Source organism: Chiloscyllium punctatum, chromosome 29, assembly GCF_047496795.1.
Source record: "Chiloscyllium punctatum isolate Juve2018m chromosome 29, sChiPun1.3, whole genome shotgun sequence".
NCBI classification, from domain to species: domain Eukaryota; kingdom Metazoa; phylum Chordata; class Chondrichthyes; order Orectolobiformes; family Hemiscylliidae; genus Chiloscyllium; species Chiloscyllium punctatum.
In genome coordinates, this window is record NC_092767.1 from 4950415 (window position 1) to 4957646 (window position 7232).

Genomic DNA, 7232 nt, shown 5'->3' on the forward strand with positions numbered 1-7232 from the left:
TATATCATGTTATATTCCAACTGCCAAAATATTATCCGTTGCTTTTACCAAATCTGCATCTCTCTTGATAATGTAATCTCTTCCTTATCACAGCGACATCACCAAAATCAGTACAGGTACATCTGTTCCATCCCACTGATCATTGATATAGACTATAAATAGTTGAGGACCCAACAGTGGTCGCTATGTGACTCAAAATTTTACGACCTGTCCAACTGATTAAGACTGATTTATACGAAGTGCCTGCTTCCTGTTTGATAACCAGTCCTGCCCCATTCCTGTGTCACACATTCGAAGGGCTGAATAAGAACGAGGATCATTGCTGATGTCATCTCTGCTCCACCATTGATTACAATCATGGCTGATGTCACCTCTGCTCCACCATTGAATTATCACCTTCGGTTCTCTCTTCAGGCATGTCTCTTCGCGTTTTAGATACTTGCAGTATGTTTGTTGATCAAGGAGCCATTATCCAGAAAAAGTCGTTTCTCAATCCACAAACACGGATATTTCCGCATAAACTTGGCTTTGCTCAATATCACCTTCTGTCCGTACCCCTCAACACGACGACAAATTGAAGCTGCTCCATGTGAGGCTCAAACTTAAAACTTCGGCACAGCACAGCCCACTATACTGGAACAGAGTTACCGTGCACTGGTCACCTGCAGCACAGGAGCAACACATTCATGCTTACCTCCACATTCCTGGTTGTACCTTAACGTTTGGGAAATCGAGTTTCTCTGATTCCATGGCTAGTAACGGGGATTATACGATCATCTTCGCCAGTGGTTCTGACCCAGAGTGAAGACAGTGGTGAGCTACTCATTGCAAAAATGGGTAGATTGTTGAAATATACAATTTCAACATTTGCCTTCACTAACCAATGAGCATGTTATTTTGTGTTTAATCTGTAGAAATCTTAAAATTTTTATCTTGAACAGAATCAATGACAGATCTCCATTTTGTCTCTGGCATCAAATTCCAAAGTGTAAACCCTCTCTGAATTCTTCCACCTCAGTCTGCTGTTTGAGAAGTGTTCCTGTTGTGGGAAATGCACTTCCACCGTGTGTCAACTGCTGCTCCCAGCATGCGCTCTTGCACTGCACGCATTTTCCTTCTGACACTTGCTCACTGTGTTGCTATGATCATGCAGTGACTTGGTATCGCACAGCCCTGGAAAATGATACAGATCAAGGTTTTTGCATTGCTGAATTCAATTGTCAGTTTAGCCTTATTTAGGATTTTGAAATTGTCTGTCCTGAACACAAGTGCAGGTCAAAAATATCTGAGTGGAAGAAAGGTGTTCTGAATAATGACATTGAGCACTATGCACTCTCCTCTCGTCTGGAAAACAATTCCTCACAGGCAATTTAATCGACAATAGGTACAGAAGTAGGCCATTCTGCCCTTTGAGCCAGCACTACCATTCATTATGATCATGGCTGATCATCCTCAATCAGTATCCTGTTTCTGCCTTATCCCCATAATCCTTGATTGCACTATCCTTAAGAGCTATATCCAACTCTTTTTTGAAAGAACACCTCCTGCTGTCTCGGGTTCTTCATTCTGTTGACTTCAAATCTTCACACAATTCAACAGAATTTGTTACATAGTCATTTCTTCATTTTTGTTCAGATCACTGTGAGCAGAGTGTCACAGTGGGAATGCGCATTCAGCTCCCCCCACACTCACTCCCTCACCGTCACCTTGACCCCCTTACACTCATTCCATCATTGTCACCCTGACATCCTCACACTCACACCATCATCGTCACACTGATCGCCTCACACTCATTCCATCGCCTTCACCGTGACTCTCAAACTAACACTGTCACCATCAACCTGTCCCCCACAAAATCACTCCAGCAACGTCAACCTGACCCCCTCACACTCATTCCATCGCCGTCACCCTGACCCACTCACACTCACTCCATCACTGACACCCTGACACCCTCACAGTCTCTCCATCACCGTGACCCTGAAACACTCACACTCACTCTATCACTGTCACCCTGACCCTCTCACACTCACTCCATTACCGTCACACTGATCCCCTCACACTCAGTCCATCACCGTCACCCTGACCCCTTCACACTCACTCCATCACCATCACCCTGACCCCCTCACACTCACTCCATCACTGTCATCCTGACCCTCTCACACTCACTCCATCACCGTCACTCTGACCCCCTCACACTCACTCCATCACTGTCATCCTGACCCTCTCACACTCACTCCATCACCCTCACCCTGACCCCCTCACAGTCACTCCATCACTATCACCCTGACCCAGTCACACTCACTCCATCACCATCACCGTGAACCCCTCACACTCACTCCATCACCGTACCCTGACACCCTCACACTCACTCCATCTCTGTCACCCTGACCCTCTCACATCACTTCATTGCTGTCACCCTGACGCCCACACACACTCCATCATCGTCACACAGAACCCCTCATGCTCACTCCACCATCATCTCCCGGACCCTGTCACACTCACTCCAACACCGTCAACTGACCCACTCACACTCATTCTATCACTGTCACCCTGCCCTCCTCACACTCACTCCATCAACGTCACGCTGACACTCTCACACTCACTCCAACACCCTCACTCTGACCCCCTCACAGTCACTCCATCACTGTTACCCTGACCCACTCATACTAACTCCATCACAGTCACCATGACCCCCTCACACTCATTCCATCACCGTCACCGTGAATCCCTCACACTCACTCCATCACCGTACCCTGAGCCCCTCACACTCACTCCATCACCGTCACCCTGAATTCCTCACACTCACTGCATCACCGTACCCTTACCCCCTCAAACTCACTTCATCTCCATCACCCTGACCCTCTCACACTCACTTCATTACCATCACCCTGACGCCCACACACATTCCATCATTTTCACACAGACCCCCTCACACTCACTCCACCATCATCTCCTGGACCCTCGCACACTCACTCCAACACTGTCACCTGACCCCCTCACACTCATTCTATCACCGTCACCCTGCCCCCTTCACACTCAATCCATCACTGTCAAACAGACCCCCTCACACAAACTCCATCACCGTCACACTGATCTACTAACAAACACTCCTTCAGTGCCACATTCATCCCCTCACACTCTTTCCATCACGGTCACACACATCCCCTCACACTCACTCCATCACCGTCACCCTGACCCCTTATACACACTCCATCATTGTTACCCTGACCCTCTCACACTCAATCCATCACAGTCACCTTGACCCCCTCATACTCGTTCCATCGCTGTTACCTTGACCCCTCACACTCACTCAATCATCGTCACCCAGTCCCACTCACACTCACTCCACACCGTCACCCTGACATCCTCACACTCACTCCATCACTGTCACCCTGACCCCCTTATACTCACTCAATCATCGTTAACCTGACCCTCTCACACTCAATCCATCACAGTCACCTTGACCCCTCACACTCACTCCATCATATTCACCCAGTCCCACTCACACTCACTCCCCCACCGTCACCCTGACATCCTCACACTCACCTATCATCGTCACACTGATCACCTCACACACACTCATTCCATCACCGTCACACAGACCCCCTCACACAAACTCCATCACCGTCACACTGATCTACTAACAAACACTCCTTCAGTGCCACATTCATCCCCTCACACTCTTTCCATCACAGTCACACACATCCCCTCACACTCACTCCATCACCGTCACCCTGACCCCTTATACTCAATCCATCACAGTCACCTTGACCCCCTCATACTCGTTCCATCGCTGTTACCTTGACCCCTCACACTCACTCAATCATCGTCACCCAGTCCCACTCACACTCACTCCATCACCGTCACCCTGACATCCTCACACTCACCCATCATCGTCACACTGATCACCTCACACTCACTCCGTCATCGTCTCACTGATCCTCTCACACTCACTCTGTCACCGTCGCCTTGACCACATCATACTCACTCCATCACCATTACCCTAACCCCCTCACACTCACTCCATCACCGTCACCCTGATCCACTAACAAACACTCCATCAGTTCCACATTCATCCCCTCACACTCTTTCCATCACGGTCACACAAATCCCCTCACACTCACTCCATCACCGTCATTCTGAAACCCTCACACTCACTCCATCACTGTCACCCTAACCCCCTTATACTCACTTCATCATCGTTAACCTGACCCTCTCACACTCAATCCATCACAGTCACCTTGACCCCTCACACTCACTCCATCATATTCACCCAGTCCCACTCACACTCACTCCATCACCGTCACCCTGACATCCTCACACTCACCCATCATCGTCACACTGATCACCTCACACACACTCCATCACCGTCTCACTGATCATCTCACACTCACTCCATCACTGTCGCCCTGACCCCATCACACTCACTCCATCCACATTACCCTGACCCCCTCACACTCACTCAATCACTGTTACCCTGACAGCCTCACACTCATTCCATCACCGTCACACTGATCCCCTCACACTCACTTCATCAACGTCACTCTGATCCCCTCACACTCACTCCAATAACGTCACACTGACGCCCTCACACTCACGCCATCACCCTCAAACTGACTCCCTGACACTCACTCCAACAACGTCACCTGACACCCTTACACACACTCTATCATAGTCACCCTGACCTCCTCACACTCAATCTATCAACGTCACACTGACCCTCTCACACTCACTCCAATATTGTCACCTTGCCCCCTCACACTCACTCCATCACAATTACCCTGACGCCTTCACACTCACTCCATCACTGTCACTCTGATCCCCTTACGCTCAAACCATTATTGTCACCTTGCCCCCTCACACTCACTCCATCACAATCACCCTGACGCCTTCACACTCACTCCATCACTGTCACTCTGATCTCCTCACACTCATTCCATCACCGTCACACTGACCCCCACACACTGACTCCATCACCGTCCCCTTTAAACCCTCACACTCACTCCATCACTATCACCCTGACCCCCTCACACTCACTCCATCACCGTCACACTGACCTCCTCACACTCACTCCATCACTGTCACCCTGACCCCTTCACACTCATTCCATCATCGTAACACTGATACCCTCACACTCACTCCATCACTTTTCCACTGGCCCCCTCACACTCACGCCATCACGGTCACCCTGACCCCTCACACTCATTCCATCACCGTCACACTGACCCCCACACACTCACTCCATCACCGTCCCCCTGACCACCTCATAATCACTCCATCACCGTCACACGGAACCTCTCACACTCACTCCATCATCCTAACCCTGACCCCCTCATGCTCACTACATCGCCGTCACCCTTACCGCCTCACACTCACTCCATTACCATCATACTGACCATCTCACACTCACTCCATCACCGTCACCCTAACCCCCTTACACTCACTCCATCGTTGTCACCCTGAATCTCTCACACTCACTCCATCACCGTCACGCTGACATCCCCACACTCACTCCATCACCGTCACCCTGACACTCTCACACTCAATCTATCAACGTCACACTGACACCCCGACACTCACTCCATCACTGTCACTCTGCCCCCTCACACTCTCTCCAACACCGTCCCCCTTAAACCCTCACTCTCACTCCATCACCATCACCCTGACCCCCTCACACTCACTCCATCACCGTCACACTGACCTCCTCACACTCACTCGATCACTGTCACCCAGAACCCCTACACTAATTCCATCATTGTATCACTGATACCCTCACACTCACTCCATCACATTTCCCCTGTCCCCCTCACACTCACTCCATCACCGCCACCCTGACACGCTCGCACACAATCCATCAATGTAACGCTGACCCCCTCACACTCATCCCATCACAGTCACCCTAACCCCCTCACACTCACTCCATCACTGTCACACTGACCCCCTGACACTCACACGATTACTGGCACCCTGACACACTCACATTCACTCCATCACCGTCACCCTGACCCTCTCTCACTCACTCCATCAACGTCACTTTGATCGGCTCACACTCACTCCATCAACGTCACAATGACACATTTACATTCATTCCATCACCCTCTGCGTGACCCCCTGACACTCACTCCATTACTGTCACCCTGACCCCCTCACACACACACCATCAATGTTACCATGACCCCCTTACACTCACTCCATCGCTATCACCCTGACCATCTCACACTCACTCCATCACCGTCACCCTGACCCCCTCACACTTACTCCATCACTGTCACCCTGACCATCTCACATTCACTCCATCATCATCACCCTGACCCTCTCACATTCATTCGATCACCGTCACCAGGCCAATCTCACACTCACTCCATCACTGTCACACTGACCCCCTGACACTGACTTTATCACTGTCACCCTGACCCCCTCGTATTCACACCATCAACATCACCCTGAGCCTCTCACACTCACTCCATCACCCTCACCCTGACCCCTTCACACTCACTCATTCACCGTCACCCTAACCATCTCACACACACTCCATCGCTGTCACCCTGACCGTCTCACACTCAAGCCATCACCGTCACCATGACCCTCTCACACTCACTACATCACCGTCACCCTGAACCCCTCAAACTCACTTCATCAACGTCACTCTGATCCCCTCACACTCACACCATTCATAAACGTCACCCTGACTCCCCTGACACTCACTCCAACACCGTCACTCTGACACGCTCACGCACACTCCATCAATATAATGCTGACCCCCTCACACTCACCCCATCACAGTCACCCTGACCCCCTCACATTCACTCCATTACTGTCACAATGACCCCCTGACACTCACACCATTACTGGCACCCTGAACCCCTCACATTCACTCCATCACCGTCACCCTGACCCTATCACACTCACTGCATCAAAGTCACTCTGATTGGCTCACACTCACTCCATTAACGTCACACTGAAACCGTGACACTCACTCCATCACCCTCTCCGTGACCCCCTGGCACTCACTTCATCACGGTCACCCTGACCCCCTCACACACACGCCATCAATGTCACACTGACCCCCACACTCACTCCATCACCGTCACACTGACCCTCTCACACTCACTTCATCACCATCCCCCTTAACCCCTCACACTCACTCCATCACCGTCCCCATTAACGCCTCAGACTCACTACATCACCATCACACAGAAACCCTCACACTCACTCTATCAGCATCACCCTGA